Raw genomic sequence first — 20,252 nt, 5'->3', positions numbered from 1 at the left:
CCTACTCTCCATACAAATCTGCAAATTTCCCAAATGCATCAAAGTAGCGTCTCAAAACTATCAGGGGGAAAATATTACCCAACAGATACGCATCCTACCGGTTTTCCGATGTCATACCCCGTGGCAAATGAAAATCATTAAGCGCCTCACTTCCGTGCCCCGATGCCAAGATGCATGGGACCGATATATATTGGCCAAGGAAAGTGTCAATTTCAAAAACCACATTTAATTATTGCAGTTAGGATATGCACCATCAAAATTGCGCGTCCATTAAACGTCAGCAAACCGTCCATATAGCTAGCATATGATGACACATATTCCGTTGTAATTTACATCAAAACATAAAAATCATACTAGTGACATATTATTACTAAAAAAACTATATGGACATACACCGGCGCAATCACTACGAAATCAAAAAAACCTTAGATCATCCAAAACATCCCTGAGATTCTTGCAACGGAAAGAATAATAAGGTGAGAGATACCGTGTCTGGAAACTTGTACGTATGCAGTTCGCCGTATCACACTTCACCGTGAAAAGTTGTTTCGGAAATATATGGCTGTATATTAAAATCCGTCTAACCTTTTCGGATCGTATAGTACTGCCATAAAATTCATGTCTAAATAAAACACAGATCTTGTCGGTTTATACTTTACAGGAAGCCAGCAACATTTTTTTTTTTTTGAAAATAGCCGATATACTGGATTATTTGTTAGGAAGTTAAGTTAAGTTAAGTTAAGTTAAGTTAAGTTAAGTTAAGTTAAGTTAAGTTAAGTTAAGTTAAGTTAAGTTAAGTTAAGTTAAGTTAAGTTAAGTTAAGTTAAGTTACGTTAAGTTAAGTTAAGTTAAGTTAAGTTAAGTTAAGTCAAATTAAGTTAAGTTAAGTCAAATTAAGTCAAGTCAAGTCAAGTTAAATTAAGTTACGTTAGGATAAGTTAAGTTAGGATAGGCTATGTTTTCTATCTTGACTTACTTGCCAAAATCGGCTATGAAAATTGAATTAACGCTCATAATGAATCTAATAAAATTGAAGACCGTATAGTAAACGGTCATCTCTTTCCTACAGAAAGCTTACGGCGAACTGTGCCACGGTGAAATGTTTTATGTACAATTTAGACGTGACATACCCTTCTCAGTGGATTCTTACAAGAAATTAGCACTAGGACGAGGAATCAGATACGAACCGGCGTAACCATAATTATAAACAATATGAAGAATTAGCGATACTACGATGATTCTTCAAATCGCGAAAGTGGCACCGAGGAAACTGCAGAACACGTATTGGTTTGCCTGCTTATTGCATCCAGCTATGGTTTAAAGTCAGTGACGCAGCCATCGCAGTGACCAAGGGATGGTTAGGAAGAGTTTAGGTTCATCTCTCGCACAGACAAGCTAGACGAAGAATAATTATGAAAAATATGTTTAATATTGTGTCTAAAAACGTCGATACGGAGTATTTTTGGAAGCTCTGTGCTGTTTACAATGCACAGTACCTACCTATATATACATAGATCCAAATCTATTTGAGAGATTCGTTGGTGGCGTGTGTAGTTACTTAGTTAGTATACTTTCCTGCCACCAGAGCGCTAACAACAGATTGCTACATATTATTGTATGCGAAGTTTGTCTTGTAAAGAAATCACCTTCGGTATTTTCCTAAAAAAACCCAACCCCTCTCTCATCGTCACATAACCTTACGTTACATATTTCGACACCGCAAAAAGCTCCTCATAACAAAGCTAGAATATTATACCAGATTTGCTTAAAAATCATAATGCAGGTATTTTGTCCTCTTGTACAATTACATAAATACTTCATAAAAAAATTACGACTAAATTTCGAACCAGAAATATTTTTTAATTAATGGTCCAAATCTTCTTATCTTATTAGTTATTACGAATTAATTGCGCAATTTATGTCAAATAAAATCACTGAATAGAATATGATACCTATTATATATTATACACACTGCACGGATATCTGTGAAGCTATTCTATACACAATGCGGCTATCGGCAGCTATCAACGGTAGTTTATCATATTTATGTATTGAGATGGTTAATTGTTATAATAAGTTAACCGTCTAAACTGTTAAACAAGTGCTATGTTTCAACAGCCCCTCCTTGGTTGTGTTAACTTTTAGAGCGATATAGACAGTTTAGAGTGTATAGACGGTTAACGTATTGTAACAATTATAATATCTCAATACATAAATATGGTAAACTACCGTCGATAATCTAGATAGCCCCCTTGTGTATAGACTAGGCACCCTGGTTTGATTCCATATCACATTTTAAAATACGATTCACCAGTCAAGTCAAGTTTTCTAGTTATTCAATTTTCGTTGTATACCCACGATACATTGGAAGTGAGCGAAAATGGAATAAAAGAAATCCGCAAATTGTTCGGCAGCGAGTACCTAAGAGGGGAAACGCGCGGTTTTGCCAAATTCAAGCTTTATAAAGCAATGTATCGATGTTGCTTCCTTACAAATAATATACCCACCGCTTTGCCGCATTGGGGTGAAATCCCTTTATTTTGTTTTCCCCCTGCCGCCCCTGAACTTTCACTTCTTATTATTTTCAATCAAGATTTATCTGGCGTCTAAAGCGTGTTTTAAAAGAAGTAAATTTGTGGAGCAGAAACGACACAATGGAGGCCATGTTCTTTTTCGAACAACAAACGTAAATTTGTCGAATGCTTTTGTGAACAGGGAGGATATTACGAACAGCGAGAAATTTTCCACCGAATCTGCTGACTTTGCCTTTTCAATTCGATCAAATGCTGTACTGATAATCGTTTTACCATGTTCGAGCCATGAATCTTTTTCAAACACAGCCTTAGAAAATATTATTTATGGAATATTATAGCCAACGCACCTGCTTACACTTTCTTAATATTACTACACATCTGATGATGACAGACGTTGACAGTATGTTCGAACTAATATAATACTATGATTTGATATTCGGTCATTTATTATATTTTTCCGATAAGATTATCCGCAATATTGGTTACAGAATTATTACCATAACACGGCAATAACTCCTCTAGACAAAATGCCGCCACACTTTTTATCATCATTTCATGACTCCAATATCTAAGAAATGTGTTGTATGGATACCTTACTAACAAAATAAAACCACTAAAACATACAAAATTTATTTCAAATATAAAAAGCACATAATATTATGTCTAATGACCAAAGCTCAGGTCTTATTATTTGGTTGATATTTCCGACACATTTGGCTGGTACCATTTACTATAAACTTGATAATTTATTTATGATAAACTTAATTATAACAATATTTTATTAATTATAAGACATCCCCAAACATATACCTACACTTATTTTTAAATAGAAAACACCATAAAACAAAGATTGTATTACGAAAGTGAAAATCACTGTAATATCAACATCAGTATCAAACCACCTTTTGGCTCAAGTTAGTTGATCTTTGCATGTTTCCATAAAATTTAATATAGTTTTTGGCAATTATTGTAAGATACTATTGATTGTAAAACGCACTATGAATTCAATGACAGCAAAATTAAAAAAATATATAAGTATGCGTCGTAGAAACGCTACCATACGGTAGATAGCTGAAATTGTGAGTTGATTTAATTGACGTTAGTGTTTTCTCAAAAGTGGCGTATGTGTATAATAATATACATTAATTTTTAAATCAAATATTAGATATTTCTTATACTCTTAAAGAAAATTTTGTGAGATTTATTTGCAACTTAAATTAGATACATTAACAATAATTAAGTAGTAACTACCTAATCAAATAGGTTATAAACTTTTATATTGCTACATTTAAAGCGATCCTAGAATATTATTAGCATGGACGAACTATAGTACAATTATTAATAGCATTTGTGTTGGTTACATTCATTCCATAATTTATAAATATTAATAAATGTTCTCCCAATTAATTGGAACACCTTTTTCCTCCCAATCAAGTTTCCTAAATAAGTCAGTCACCTGCGCTTTGCAGATGATATTGTTATACTCTCACAAGACCCGAAAGACCTCCAAGGTAGAATGCAAGAACTCGCGGATGTCAGTCAAACGGTCGGTCTAAAGATAAATGTCTCAAAGACAAAAATGATGAGGAACTGTTTTTCGGACCCTGCGATTATCTGTATTTCTGGCACCCAACTCGAGCAAGTCAGCACCTACGTCTATCTCGGACAGCAGGTGTCCATAGACGGAAGCATGCACGATGAAATTGCTCGAAGAACAAAGCTGGGATGGAGTGCTTTCGGACGTCTGAATATTATCTTCAAGAGTGACCTACCATTATGTCTTAAGCGTAGGGTGTTCAACCAATGTGTGCTACCCGTGCTCACGTATGGCTGCGAGACGTGGACCCTCAACCCGAGAGATGTCCAAAGGCTAAGAGTCACACAGCGAGGCATGGAGAGGTGCATGTTGGGCATCACGCGAAAGGACCGTAAGAGGAACGAATGGGTTAGGAAGCAGACAAGAGTACGCGATGTAATAGACGTTGCTAAACAGCTGAAATTGAGATGGGCGGGGCACATTGCTCGCCGAAAGGACGGCCGCTGGACAAATGCCGTCATCCAGTGGTACCCAAGGGGTACGAAACGGCCACAGGGTCGCCCTAAAAGCCGCTGGATTGACGAACTGGTAAAGTTCGGCGGAAATACGTGGCAGCGAACGACACAGGACCGAGAGAGTTGGAGAAAGCTTGGGGAGGCCTTCATCCAGCAGTGGATTGATCCCGGCTGATGATGATGATGAATAAATGTACTGGACATTTTGCTTTAGTTACTTAATTACGCACTGTCATTTGCGATTTACTTGACTTTTCGTATAGGTAGGTACCTAACCAACAATAATTTTAAATTCTGTCTCTATATGCTCCTCTCTCACTTAGACACTTTTAACTTGTAAATTCAGTCAAAGCACACTTGGGTGCATGGCGACTTAAGACTCCTCTCTTAAGTTCTTGAGATATTCTTGATGGTTCTGATTACCCGATTAAAACCGGGTGTGGTTTGGTGGGGCCAATTATTTCAATCTCATTGAATATAATATGTGTTTAAGGATTCTAACACATATCGTTTTTATCTCAGTGTGGCCCTAGCCAGAAAAGAAATCTTAGAACTCATGCACGAAATTTGTTACAAATAAACATAGAATCCGAAATTACTCACAGCCTGTTTAATTATTAGTCTTATAAAAAAAATTCCAGTATCACTTTCTTTCAGTTTTGTTCATCAACGTCTTAGGGCATGCTGAAATAATATTCTATCTTCCTTTATTGATACGTTGTTATTATAATTTAGCGCACCTCCAGAGGTAAGCGTACTATAATTTGGGAAACACTGCTCTATCTAATTAAACGCAGAATGAATTAATGTGTTTCTTAATTAAACGTTTAGATGTAGTTTACAATTTATCAGTTACATGGCGTATAAACATACCTACTGCTACTACACTAACTAAGCCTCTAAAAATACGTTACATCGTTTCATATAACAAACTCGAATACGACATGTCTTTCTCTAATTTCTAGGTATGTACTTTGTGTTGCGGTTTTCTGTTAGTAGTCAGTCATAAAAAAATGATTAGCGGACTTGTATGACAAACTTGTCAACTACGTGCACATCACGTGACCAATTATGTTATTACTACGTTTTGAAATGAAAGTGCTTAATAACTACGGACAGGTGGAACCGGTTTTTAGTATAGATAGATTTTTTTTCCATTTCGCTGTACTGTAAAGCAGAGCTTCTACACATTTCTTTTTAACACACTATTCAAATTATAAAAAAATCACAGTACACTGAATATGCGTTACGTATATTATACACATCACATTTGTGATAATACGATTAAATGGCACTGGGACAACTGAACGACAGGACAAGTAGCCGCCGCACTGTCGAATGAAAAAAGATTCATTAATAAAATAAATAGACGTTCGTTACGATTTGCTACAGAAAGGAGACGAGTTTAATAAGTTTCAATCTCCATAGCCACGTACTTCCGCAGAACTTAACCATTTTATCTATCCAGCGGCCTCTTGATCTACCTTGCGGTTTTTATCGAACAGTATTATATCGCAAACCCCGGTTTGTTTTCTTATCTATTCGTCTTCTTGCCCTTTCGTGTTATGCCCAGCATGCACCTCTCCATACCAGGGAATGAGACAACTGAGCGCCGCACTGTCGAATGAAATAAATAGATGTCCGTTACGATTTATACAGAAAGTAGACGAGGCAGTTGAATTAGTTTATATCTACTACTTAGTAGTTTTAATTCATTTTGCTTTGCTTTCATGTGTTTTATTGCGGATTGAGAATTATTATGCCTGACGCTTTAAGGACTCTCTTTTCGTTGGAACTTAAACATATTATGCAAAATTAAATCATTATTTACGTGTGCATATTTAAATTCTCACCAAGTTATTAATATATATTATTTAAATATTAAATATATATTTTTAAAGTACCTACAACTCACGAATGCCTATTTATTTTCGAATTGCATTTAATTGCGTAGCCCCCAGTTATCCCAGCGCCAAATCGTCCTAAACCCGATTAAATTTACATATTTCACATAGGTAGGATATAGGAACCCACAACAGATTATCAGATATAAATTTAAAACCCACCGCCATGAAGTCATGAAGCATAGTTCTTTATGACGGTCAGGCCATAAAATCCAAGTATAACAACGCGTGCCGACTGCTCTCAAATATTACATTAAAAATACATCTACATAATAAAGTTTAATGTATTTTGAACATACATAACTACTAGAAAAAATCACATTTGAAAAAAATACGATGCTGAACCTGTATATCCACAGGTATCCAAGTTATGTATTTTCAATTATATGGAATGTTACATTCTAAAATTTTGTGAATTATTTGTTGAATAAAAGAAATGGTTTATTTGGTGTTTAAAATAATTCACACTCAAGATGTAACAAATTGCGCGTAGACGCTTGAATGTCAGTTTAAAGCAGCATTATGTTACGGCACACTTCCCATTCACTCGTGGCATACCTGTGTGCCACCACATACCACTTAAGTTGAGAAGCTTTGCTGTAAATTATTTTAATACCAATAATTATTGTTATTAGTACTTTTGTAATTGACGAGCCTGTGTGAATATTACATTTCCTGTGTCTTGTAAATATTGTACGACAAAGGCTTTATTATCTCTTGAATACAAATATGAAATAATAATCATTATACTTACATGTTGGTTGCAATAAAATTACTACACATAGATGTAATAATTAAATACTATAATATAACATAAGGTATGTAAGCAAGTAATAGACATCTAAATTGCGTTGTATTTTTTGGCTGTGAAGCGTATCTTAGTAATTCAACACCGTATTTAAAACAGTCAACAAAACTCAAACAAGTAAAATAGAATTATAACCAATCTTTTTGATTATAATATAACATACTCTAAAACATACGATCCCAGGGTGCGTCTTACCAAACCCTAGGTTAGGGATGGCGAACCTATGGCACGCGTGCCACCAGTGGCACCCGAGATGATTTTGCTGTTTCATGTTGAAGAGAAAAGAAATATTACTATGTAATATATATTTTAAAAATGTTTTTTTTATAAAAAAAAATTACAAATAAATATATACTTATGTACTAAATACTAAAATACTAAAAATATTGACTACATAGCCATGCGAATTTTCCAAATCATTTAAAAAAAATAATCATTACGTTTTGTAAATATGCGATTGCACGGGTCAGGAATTAAAAATAAAAATATACAATCAACAAACCTTATGAAATTAATTATAGGTAGTCATTCAAATATAATAACTGCTTGTTATTTTACCTCAAACATAATCCAAAAACCGCTCAGTGATGGAAAATATAATAATAAAGAAGAATAGTTGAAATGCTTTCATGATCTCTTTGAGGTATTTGAAAACAAGGAAAAAAATAGTCAAAGAGTAAAAGATATACCTTCGGCGAGAAATACGTTGAAAGATAGAATATCAATAACTCGATTGTAATTTTTAAGAGACAATCTTCACGCCTGCATCAATATAGTGGCGCCCGTTTTTCAACATTTCCCATACAGACCACAGCTCCAAACCCTATGAAAATCAGTACATCGCAATAGCCTTTGTCGTACCTATTAAATTTTCATATATAATGTAATGCCAAATCCTACGCATGCACAACGGACCGAAATTAAATAATATGCCACGCGCTCATACCGCTGTATTAAAGTGTTAAAATGGTATCCGTAAACAAATATTGATACTCTTGGTAGATTCATTGTTCTTTTTACCGATAACTACTTCAATACTTTTACATAACGGTATGAGCGTGTGACAACGTTCGCAGATATATTATTTTGCTCTTAGTTAGTACCTACAGATTGGTAACATTTAAACAAATAACTGTAATAATGTAATTTTTATATTACAAACAAATAATTGTAATAGGTTTATTAGATTAGGCTTGCTATAATTGTAGTCACCAGCTATTGTTCAATATACATGGAGGTATCTTTATATTTCACTCAAACTATATTATACACGAGTAGAGTTGGGTTTCGGGAATTTCCCGATGGGAATTCTTGAGAAATTTTCGAGATTTTCAATCCCGAATCTCGAGAATTTAAATTTTTAACATTTCGGGAAATCCCAGATCTCGAGAATCTTTTTTCGGGAATCGGGATATTTTTATTATCAAATATTAATTGAAAAACGATTTTCCTATATGAAAAAAGTAGACAAAAAACATAAAACGTTGACAGACTGATCGGGGCATTTAACACAATTAAGCTAACTTCGACTCGAAATGAGCGCAATTTTTCAACGTCAGGGAATTTTGTATTTAAAAACCTACGCGATTATCAGACACAGCGATTGACAGTCTGTGATTTTTTAAATTCTATTTTATTAAGTAATGTTTTGAATTATTTTGTTTTCCTACTTCTATTTGTTTGTCTTTTTACATAGATAAAAAAAACATATTTTTTTGGAATGTGTCTGTTTTTACACTGATTTTAGGATTTTTTTTTAAATTTTCCGATCTCGAGAATTCTCGAGAAATCTTTTCTGGAAATCCCGAATCTCGTGAATTCAAAATTTCATCATTTCGGGAAATCCTGAATCTTGAGATTGAGATTTTCTCGCGAAATACCCAACTCTTTACACGAGTCTATCCAAACAAGTAAACAGCAGTTAAATAACATACATAATAATATTATGTATTTACTGTTTAATTGTGTCTTTAATTCCGACCTTAATAGTCAGCCCTATGTAGCGAAAATACCTACATTTGCATATTATTATCGGATCAAACAAGTCGTCATAATCTATCACAACTATCCTAAACATGGACTTTACCGTCTTGTCACACACCTCAGATTGATGATGTCATTAGGTCCGACGCTAAGCTTGATGCATAGTCTCATTAAATTTTAGTTCTGACTAATTATTCCCTGCTTGTTAAGGGACAAACTCTCTGAGGTCAATAAGTAATAAGGCAAACGGCCTAATAATTAATTCCGTGATGATGGTATAATATTTAACTAAAAACTAAATGTAATTTTTCTTTTGCTATTTACTGCGGCAGTTGTTAGGTACCATTAGCCATAGTGGTAAAAGGATAAGGTCAGCTCAGAGCTGTTAAATTTTAAAAATACTGAACCCGAAGTAACCGGTATTTCTCACCATTGCTATAAAATTCAAACTAGGACTTTATTAGATTGAATATCAGTTTGACGATTATCTGAAACTTGAACCTCGTTGACACAATATAGGCATTTTTTGTCAATTATGAAATATATTTCTGTTAAAATGTGTGGTGTTTACACGCATAGATATTTCTTTCCTAGTTTTGCACTTTTTTCGATACATGAAAGGAAATGTATTAACTTCATTCTTGGTAGAATAAGTAAATTTACTTGTAATAATATTTTCACAAAATCTGGCGTTTTTCTTGCCAAATAGCTTGTTTTCGTACCCCATCTAGCATGTTTTTGTCAACGACAATTGGCAACACTGATCCGGATCAATCACGGAGGTTATTAAGCTACAAAATACAGCTTATGCTACGTTTACCATTGATCTTTCCTTGTATAACAAGTTGGGGGATACTGTACTTTTGTCCTCTCACAATGTGGCACAGGTTTTATAGTTTTCAGGTTTTGATACTACGTTGGAGTTCTCGTTCATTTCCCATTCGTTGAAAGATGTCAAGATTATTAATTTGTCACCTGGTCAGCCCAAAGAATTTTCCGGATGATTCTATACAGCGACACATTGAGAGTTCTCCGTCTCCGTGACATTTCCTGGTTTAGATTTCATTACAGTGGAAAAGGGTGGAGGTAGGCTGATAATATTAAACATAAATAGTGCACACTAAAAATTGTCAGTCAGCTTTAATTCTTTTTATTAAACTAAGAATACAATTTACATATGGTGTTGGTTAGTTTTTAAAATTCAATTAATCCCTTCGTAAACCAAACAATAATAGTTTAGGTTTGCTATGGGCGATACGACAAAAATAATGCACAATTTTTCAGTCATACTTATTTGTTTTTGTTGAATAATATATATGACGATGATGTGGTTAGTTTTATAAAATTCATTAAGCCCTGCTAAAACCAAACCATAATTGATAAAAAAACCCTTCCGTGTTAAATTTTATTTTAAAAACTAACAAATACTATCTACACATTACAGTCTTAGTTCAATGAAAACAACTACGTGTGAATGACAATGTTTAGTGTGCAGGATTTAAGTCAGATCTTAACAGCCTACATCCACCTTTCGCCAGTAATTTCTCAAAAGTTCCATATAAGGATTGAGAGAACATAATAAGGCGAATCACGTGCATTCAGATCTAGATTAAGATGTCGATTGCTAAGGAGGCTTCTCGCTTTGAGAAAAGCACTCATTGTCTCATGGCTAAATAACAAAATTAAATTAGTAACAGTGTCAAAAATAGCACCGCCAAACGCAAGTTTTGTTACTAACGACGAAATGGTTATAATCCTTACAATACTTACATGTAGGTATGGTTAAAAAAATTAAAAAGAACAAGTTACTTATATATTTTTTTTCTAACATAGTAAAAAATGGAGACTTCTTAAATTGCGAGACCCATTGCAAATTTCGTTTTAAATAGGATTGCCAATGTTCTAATTTTAATTAATATTTTGTACATTCTTATCAACCCCTGACCAGTGGCGCACCCAGGACTTAATATTGGGGGGGGCCAAGGAGGAGAATGTAAATTAGTCCCATAGGCTCTTTTCCTTCTTCACAGCCTAATTTCTCGTTTATCGATCTTTTGTCTATTGCAATCGGTGTACCTATACCATGGTCCCCACATCCAGAAACGGGCCCTCAGGCTAGGATATTTAGCGGGCCCCCTACCTACCGCTAAGATTAAAAGCAGTGTGAAACACTACATTAACGTTTTTCAAATTGTGTTTTAGTTCAAATTAAAACTTAATTATACAATTAAATTACTTATACAGTGAATTATTGGCGATTTTTAATACATCTACTTTAATAATGGAGCTGTCGAGTATCGACACATAATAATCAAAAAATATATTGCACAATTATATAAGTAATTGAAAGTGTTCGACTTTTTTACGATTAAAGCTAATTTATGATGTGTGTTTATCTCACTTATCTGGTCAACCCGACTAGCCGGGCCCCCCACAGCCCGGGCCCCCAGGCTAGAGCCCTGTCAGCCCTCCCCAGCAATGACCTACACCACTCCGGAATTCGGGTGGACACCGAGAATTTTTTGACAGTTCCATTAGGGATTGGTTTTCTAAAAAAACCTGACATTAGTGTATCGAAATTGCTGTGTTAGAAATTAAGATCTAAGAAATTTTTCTAAAAAGGGTGCCGGAGAATTATTACAAATCATTTTTTTGCCGTGTTTTTATTTGTCTAAGCCCAAAGGTATAGTTTATTGGCTTTCAATTTCAATGTTTAAAATCATCCTGATAATTTTCATGTTTGGGGGGTGCCATAAGATCCTGCAGGTAGATTGTTTATGAAGAAATGTCGTCTTCTAAAATTTTCACTATCTTAAAATAATATTCATATCGCAAATTTTGAAAAAAATGTATCAGGCTCGCATAGAACGCTGCAGGTAGATTGTTTTTAAAAAAATGGCAATGTCTTCTAAAATTTTCAACTATCTTAAAATAATATTCATATCGCATATTTTGAAAAAAATGTATCAGGCTCGCATAGAACCCCGCAGGTAGATTGTTTTTAAAAAATGGCAGTGTCTTCTAAAATTTTCACCTATCTTAAAATAATATTCATATCGCATATTTTGAAAAAAATGTATCAGGCTCGCATAGAACCCTGCAGGTAGATTGTTTTAAAAAAATAAAAAATTCTCTTAGAATTTTCACCTAGCTTAAAATAATATACATATCGCATTTTAAAATAAAAATGTATAAGGCTCGCATAAGATCCTGCAGGTAGATTGTTTATGAAGAAATGACAATGCATTCTACAATTTTCACCTATTTATTACTACTAGCTGAGCCAGCTGGCTCTCGCCAGTCTGTCTCGCTAGGTCTTGCAGACGGCTTGGCGGTATTGGATATTAATATAATTGTGAAGTATGCATAGGCGGCGCCATAATTTTCCCTTCGTCATAGATTTTCATTCACCTCAGACAGTTTGATATTTCGCTGATTTGTCAGTTTTACGATTTGCAAGTCGTCACTGCCAAAAATTCGGGGTCATATACGTAGTCTATTCTGGAGTCTGGCCTTTACAATATCGTCTGACACCACTTCAGACTGATAGGCCTAGCAGAACAGCTGGCAATCGCCGATTGCTACTACTGACATTTTAATAGAATATACCTAATATGTTTATATATTGCACTTTCTCATTCATTCTTATTTATTTTCGTTAAACTAAGAACATACATTACACGTCATGTTGTTGGTTAGTTTTTTATAATTCATTAAACCCTGCCTAAACCAAACAATAGTAGTTAAAATATTATTCTATCTATTAAATATCCAAAATGATGTATGATTTAATGGCATAATTTTAAATATTTTATAGACAGATGCGTATTATGGCTTGGTTTCCCAGGGTTTAATTGAATTTAAAAAACTAACCAACAACATGACGTGTAATGTATGTTCATAGTTTAACGAAAATAAATATGAATGAATGAGAACACTATCTGTAAATTGTAGTCTTAGTTCAATATCAATAAATACGTATAACTAACAACGTTTAGTCTGTACTATCTATGGTGGATCCACCCTACCTCCACCCATCGCCACTGCAGGATAGTCTTATTTTTCATACATTTAGATTATTGCGATATAATACGTTTTATTTATTCAATGGGATCACCTTAGATTGCACCCACTATTTCTTATAATAAGTCTTTTAAGATACTCGTAATTACCACTCTGAAGGGGTGTGTCCATATGCTTTGCTTAGGAGCAAAAATGGTACTTTATTTTAAAATTCGTAAGCTCTTAATATACTAATGAATAAATTTCAACATGCTAAAATTATTATTTAACAAATTATCTTTGTGGGGAAATAAAAAAAATATTATTTTTATCATGTACAAAAATGGAAAAAGAAACAGGTAGGTACTTACTTATTGTACCTAATTGTGTCGTATAAAGGTCATAATCGACTATATTTGACTATAAATATATATTTCACTTAGAAGAAATAAAAGATGAAATAGCAAACAACATGCATAATATCAGTATCAAAAGAAACATTATTGCAATTTAATTTTTATTAATATTAATAGTTACTAATGATATAAAAGAAGAAGAAAAGCTACTGTAATTGTATATGTAATTATTATTATAAAATATATACCTTAACATTATTAATGTTTAATTACTTGTATTAAACGTCACATGAATTTCATTTACCAACGAAATGTAAAAATAATACAATTATTACTGAATCACGATAACTACCTATCTATTTTATATGGAAGTGTGTGATACTTCGACGTTGATCTGACAATAGTATCTATCTGACATTTATAGTAAATTTTTCAGGGGGTTCAAAAAACTGTTTTTGTCGGTATCAGTATTATTTTTATTTTTCAAGTGAAATGATTTAATATTAGTACTAAAACAGTCATTTAAAGATGTATGAAAATTGTAATGTCATAATAAAATAAATCACGCAGATAGATAATATTTCTTTTTAGTTTCTAGACACTTCGATGCAGATAGACACTATTTTCCACGTCAAATTTGAGCATTTTAGGATTTTTTTCATAGAACAATAATATTTCCATTCGATCCGTCACCATTTTGTACAAAATACACCAATAACCTAGAATTTGCCAAAACTGCAGATAGATACTATTGTCAGATCACAGTCGACTTACTATAATATTGAGAAAAGCGTAATATGTACCTATATACCTAATGTAGTTTCTTATTTATTAAGTCTGAAATTATTCAATTTATTGATGGAATTATTAAAATTATCTTCACCTTACAATAAATTATGTCTTGATTGAAATTGATTATTTATGGGTGCTAATAGAAATGTCACATTTTTTCGATTACTTATTCCTGCAAATTCTAAATTTGAAATCTGATACGTCAAATGAACTTGTTTTGCGAAAGAAAACAAATGACAATCTAAGTCTATTAGTTTGACAGATAAAAAGCAGTGACATGGTTTTAGATTATATTTTCGTAGTAATTAGTGAGGAAATATGTATTTATTTTGTGTTAAACTCAAGAATACGCCAATGTTCCGCTTACAGATTTGAATAGTTTTATGGAATATTAATTTAGATATTTTGCAATATTGATTATATAGAAATAATTAAGCGACATTATAATCGATTTGCGGTAGACGAAAGGCAAGATGCGAAAATGTATGGTGACGGATGTAAAACGCGATTTAAAAACGATAGTATCTGTGATTGTGTCGAGTTTTATCAGATTGTGCCCGACTCAAATGGAAGTAGATTCGGGACTCCAAAAATTGAAGTGAATTCCTTTAATAATCAACAAAGTGGTACTTAAATAAAAAAGTTGACGTATTTTCCAAAATCTCTTAGGATAATAATATATAGGAGATGCTAAAAATAATATTGATATTCCATATTTTAAAAAAATGTATTAGGCTTTCATAATATAGATAAGGTAGATTGTTTGTGAACGAAATATAAAATCATCATAATGTTCTATTTTTCAAATATTATCGGTGCACTGGAAAAAAAGTATTAGGCACTCATAAACTTATGTAGGTATATATTGCTTTATAATCAAATAAAGACAATTCGTTTTTATTATTGTTTAATAGTTACCATGGTAATTTCTTTTAGAATTTTCGCATTCTTACTAAATTTAAATAATGAATAAAGATATTTTCATACTAGGCGAATGTATTAGGTTCTTATAAAATCCCTGTATAGTGTAGGTGATGGTTTATGAAATACAAAAGTAGGTGTCATGATACTATTTACTTTAGTCTACATTCTTATAAAAGCACTGGAAAATGTCTAGGCACTCATACAACCCAGGCGATGCTTTTTTTGAAGTTATACTTATATTGGCGCGTTTAGGAAAACAGATCAGAGTGTATTTTTTGCGTGTGACCAGCCGCGATGTAACACATAATTTTTATAATTTATAATGCATTCTGGTTGCGTAATACTTTGAAATATAGATAGTTCGATGAACCAAAGAAACACTTTTATTTATTTTGTGAACCTGATTCTAAATCACCACACCAGAGCTAGCCGAAGAATCTAGGTTATTAGTACAAGTTTTGTTTTTGTTTAGACGCCAAAGAAGAATAACTTCTAACGCGCGTATATAAGTACACACACCGATTTATGCAATATTTTTGTTTGTTTGAAACTAAATACTGTAATCTAAGCTCAAATTTTGTGGTGTGAATACGCAAAATAGATGCGATATGGTTGTCTGTTAATTTTGATCTTAAGTTTGATTTATTAATGCTCATTGTAGAAAATGTTTTTTCACAAATATAGGTACTTCCAAATAAAGAAGCGTTTTTAACTATATTTGGATATACCTCAAGTAAAAGTCCTTTGTAGAATTCAATTAAAATCTTATCATGATATAGATACATACTACGAAACGGCCACAGGGTCGCCCTAAAAGCCGCTGGATTGACGAACTGGTAAAGTTCGGCGGAAGTACGTGGCAGCGAAAGACACAGGACCGAGAGAGTTGGAAGAAGCTTGGGGAGGCCTTCATCTAGCAGTGGATTGACCCCGGCCGATGATGATACATAGTTCATATCACAGAATAGATTAATAAATATCATTCCGATAGTCTATTCCCCAATACATTACATTTTGAAGCAGGTTTTTGAATGTGTGAGTATCCTACGAAAATGAACCAAACATTATAGACGTGCAATAGTGTGTGATGCAACCTTCAATACACCAATATTGAATGAGCGTCAATGCATACACCGAGAGCAGTTGTCAGTATTTGACGTGTGACATTCTTGACACGTTGTGTTTAATTTTATCACATATTCTTCCACACTCGCGATCGGTTGCCTGTTACTCCACACCAGCACCGTCTTTAGATTAATAAAGCCTGAGCATATCTTTTTGCACAAGCAACGAGCGGTCCACTGTTTAGTTGTCTAAATCAGATCCCAGATTGCTTGACATATTGATTCGCCCTTTCTCGTTTCAAATTGAATTATACAAACATCTCAAATCAAAATATATTAACTATCAGTGTTATTTATAAATAATATACATTCCTGTTATTCATCACCAGGTCAAAGTCAGACTAGTATTTCACACAAAAACCGTTGGTAATATCGATTTCCAAAAAATATGTAGCATTGATCTATGCATTACATTTGTAAAAGGTGTGTTACTAGTGTATTATTTATCATGTAACTTATCTATTCAAATCAAACCATTCCCTGTGTGAACACGACAGACGCGTCAGTATGAGCACTCTATAGAACAATGACAGGTCATCCATAGACAACAACGAGAGGGGCGGAAAAAGTAGGACCAGTCGTTGTGAATGTATCGGCTTTCTACTTTAGTCGCAAATGTCCACACTCAGAGTTCCCTGATAGAGTATATGCTTCATAACTTTGCACTCCAGCTCTAGGATGAAAATGATTTAAAATATTCTAAATATTTTTTTTTACATGTATTGTTTGTCTATTTATTTATTAGTAAATAATATATTATATTAATACAAGTAAATATCATTTGATCTAATTTTATGCGAGGTAATTACGCAAAGAGGCTTATCAGTATAGTAAAGAGTGCAAAAAAGTGCAAAGTTATAAAACGTTTACTCTGGCAACCCTTCGATATGCAGTATTAACTAAATTAGCCGTGCAATTTTAGAATATTAATGGAAGGGGTTGCATTATTTTATTCTGCTTTAGGGCGGCACTTTACCTAAAGACGTCACTGTGTCTATGTGCTTGGTCAAACGGAATCTTTGATGGAATCTACTATTGTTATTGAATATATATACAATTATAGTTGATTACAGTGGCGCACCCAGGATTTATTATTGGGGGGGGGGGGGCGAAGGAGGAGAATGGAAATTAGTCCCATAGGCTCTTTTTCTTCTTCATATAAATATTTTTACATAATTTCACAATACACGGCGATATATTTGTACAGTTTCTCCTAGTTTCTATTAAATTGGAGGCATAGTGGCGGTAACCGTTGAGCGTGTCATCAGCAACTGGCGGATTGGAAGTGAACAGCGACCATGCTGGACATGTGAACCTAGTATGCTGAAACATTACTTAAATAATATCGGCTGTGCTACCCGCTTGGTCTAGAGCAGTGTTTCCCAAAGTGTGGTACGCATACCCCCTGGGGTACGGGAAGAGTTTGGTGTTGGTACGCGCTGCACCGGGTTATGGCTACGCCTGGTGCAACAAGCATTAATACAACATCCATGCTAGAAGGTTTATCGCATGCGGAAGAAGTGCAATTGTTGGAATTATTAGCTTCAGACGGATTCTTGCAAAATAAATATAAGGAGTGTACTTAAACATCATTTAGGTTGCAAATGTAACATGTGTATCCAGTTTTAACAGAGAAATTCCTGAAATACATTTCCTTTTTCAACTTCATATATGTGAAGTTGCTTTTTCAGCATTTGTAGACATTAAGTCAAAAAAAGGAACAGCCTTTGGGTGTGGAACGGCATCTTAGATTAAAATTGAAGATCTTGGCATAAAAACATCAAATGTCCACTTTTTTCCATTTTCATTTTATTGCATTTCTATATTCCCTGTGTATGGTTACATACAACTGTGCAAAGATATATTTTTTTTAAAAAATCGTAAGTCCCTCAAATCCGCTCTCAAAAATATGCCACTTTTCTAAAAACAGCAATAGTCCAAGGAATTTTGTTTGAAAACAACAAAGGTCTAGTAGTTCCACACTTTTATCACCAGGCGGCGTTAGGCGTTAGTATACATTCCATACTTGTTAGTGCCTGACCTGTCAAAATTAACTTTCATTCGTTCAGTCATTGGCATTGCCATTTTATGAAGTTCCTTAACGATTGTTTGTATATTTTATCATGGAATGTAATAGGATACAGACATCCGAAACGCCTCGTAAGAGAAAAGTTAATAAAACCAAGCAAACATTAATAAAAACCGCCAAAATAAAGGGAAGTGATCATGTCAATCATGTTGGGAAACGACTCTCAAAAAAAGTTATCGGTGAAGATTGCAGGTAGGAATAATTATGTATTCATAACATATATTCAATTAAAAACTTATACATTATTAATACGTACTAAAATATTTACTATGCTGAATAGTTTGTGTGATTAAATTTAGTTCACAATGGCTGGGATTACTTTGAAGTTATGACTTCTTTCGAATGCAAAGCATTGTATTTACCATGTTGTTTTATGTAAATGTATGTATGATTGTAATAAAGTATATTATGTAGGATTGTATTTAATTGATTATTATGTTTCCAGGTGCAAGAGGTTTCATTGTTTTACAAAAATAAATGAAGATTTACGGAAAGAAATATTTGAGAATTTTTATGAAATGGATTCTAAAAATCAACAAGATGGCTATATATCTGGATGTATAGAAGTAGTACCGATCAAGAGAAGACGTCCCAGAAAAAATACTCCGATAATAATAAATGATGTCAATGATCATGGTATATTCAAGCATTCAGCATCATATAAATATAAAGTGAGTATTCATTGAATTAATAAAAAATGTACATTCAAATTAGGCATTACACCTATTATACCTAATGATAATGTGTTTGAAAAATTAATTATTTTTTCTCTTTATTTACTTTAGATACGATCTACATCTGATGGTATTAACGAAGAAGTCTGTATGAAGGCATTTGTGGCAATACATGGTATTACGCATTCCCGGCTGCGACGTATTCAAGACAACATCACATTTTCGGGTTCGGCTCCTATGGACAAACGAGGAAAGCATCCAAATCGCCTAAGAGCAGTGCCTGAATCAGTGATTCAGTTGATTCACATTCATATACAATCATTTAAGGCACGTCAAAGTCATTATTCTTTCGCGAAAAATAAGAATGTTAGGTATCTTCCGGAAAATTTGACTATTATGAAAATGCACGAGATGTTTTTAAGTAAATACAGGCTTCAACTAAACTATGACACATACTACAGAGTATTTACAACTAGATATAATTTGTCATTTGGAGCTCCTCGAAGCGATACGTGTTCATACTGTGATTCAGTTACAACCAAACTGAAATTACCCGATCTCTCTGAAGATGAAAAACGTAAGATTGAGATAGATTATCAACTTCACCTGGCTAAAGCACAACAGTTTACTACAACGAAGCGAAGATTAAAAGAACTCGCAAGTGGTTCAAGTGATACCACAGTCATATCGTTTGATTTTATGCAAAATTTGCCTTTACCGAATATGGTAACAAATGCGGTATTTTATTCCAGACAGCTATGGTATTACATTTTTGGGATACATGACTTGGCCAGAAATGATGTATATATGTACACGTATCATGAAGGATTCGCCAAACGAGGTCAAAATGATGTAACATCTTTGTTACTACATTACATAAACCACCATCTGCCAGCAGGCACGAAAACATTGTATATTTTGAGTGACGGATGTGCTGGACAAAACAAAATTTTTGTTATGATTTGGTTTTGGTATATGGTGGTACATGTATTAAAAAAATTGAACGAGTC

The 20,252-nt window shown here is 33.5% G+C and overlaps 1 long non-coding RNA gene across 1 annotated transcript; it reads left to right on the top strand.

Moving 5' to 3' along the window:
- Positions 1-18,544: 18,544 nt before the first annotated feature.
- Positions 18,545-19,503, top strand: LOC147079802 (uncharacterized). Its single transcript, XR_015070567.1, has 3 exons — positions 18,545-18,760; positions 19,014-19,239; positions 19,354-19,503. It is a non-coding gene; the product is annotated as an uncharacterized LOC147079802 (long non-coding RNA).
- The last annotated feature ends 749 nt before the right edge of the window (positions 19,504-20,252 follow it).

This window comes from Rhyacophila brunnea, unplaced genomic scaffold (assembly GCF_057557595.1).
Source record: "Rhyacophila brunnea isolate RB1 unplaced genomic scaffold, BYU_Rbru_1.0 scaffold_1, whole genome shotgun sequence".
Classification (NCBI taxonomy): domain Eukaryota; kingdom Metazoa; phylum Arthropoda; class Insecta; order Trichoptera; family Rhyacophilidae; genus Rhyacophila; species Rhyacophila brunnea.
The sequence above is the reverse complement of the archived record's forward strand: the minus strand, read 5'-3'. Positions and strand labels throughout refer to the sequence as shown.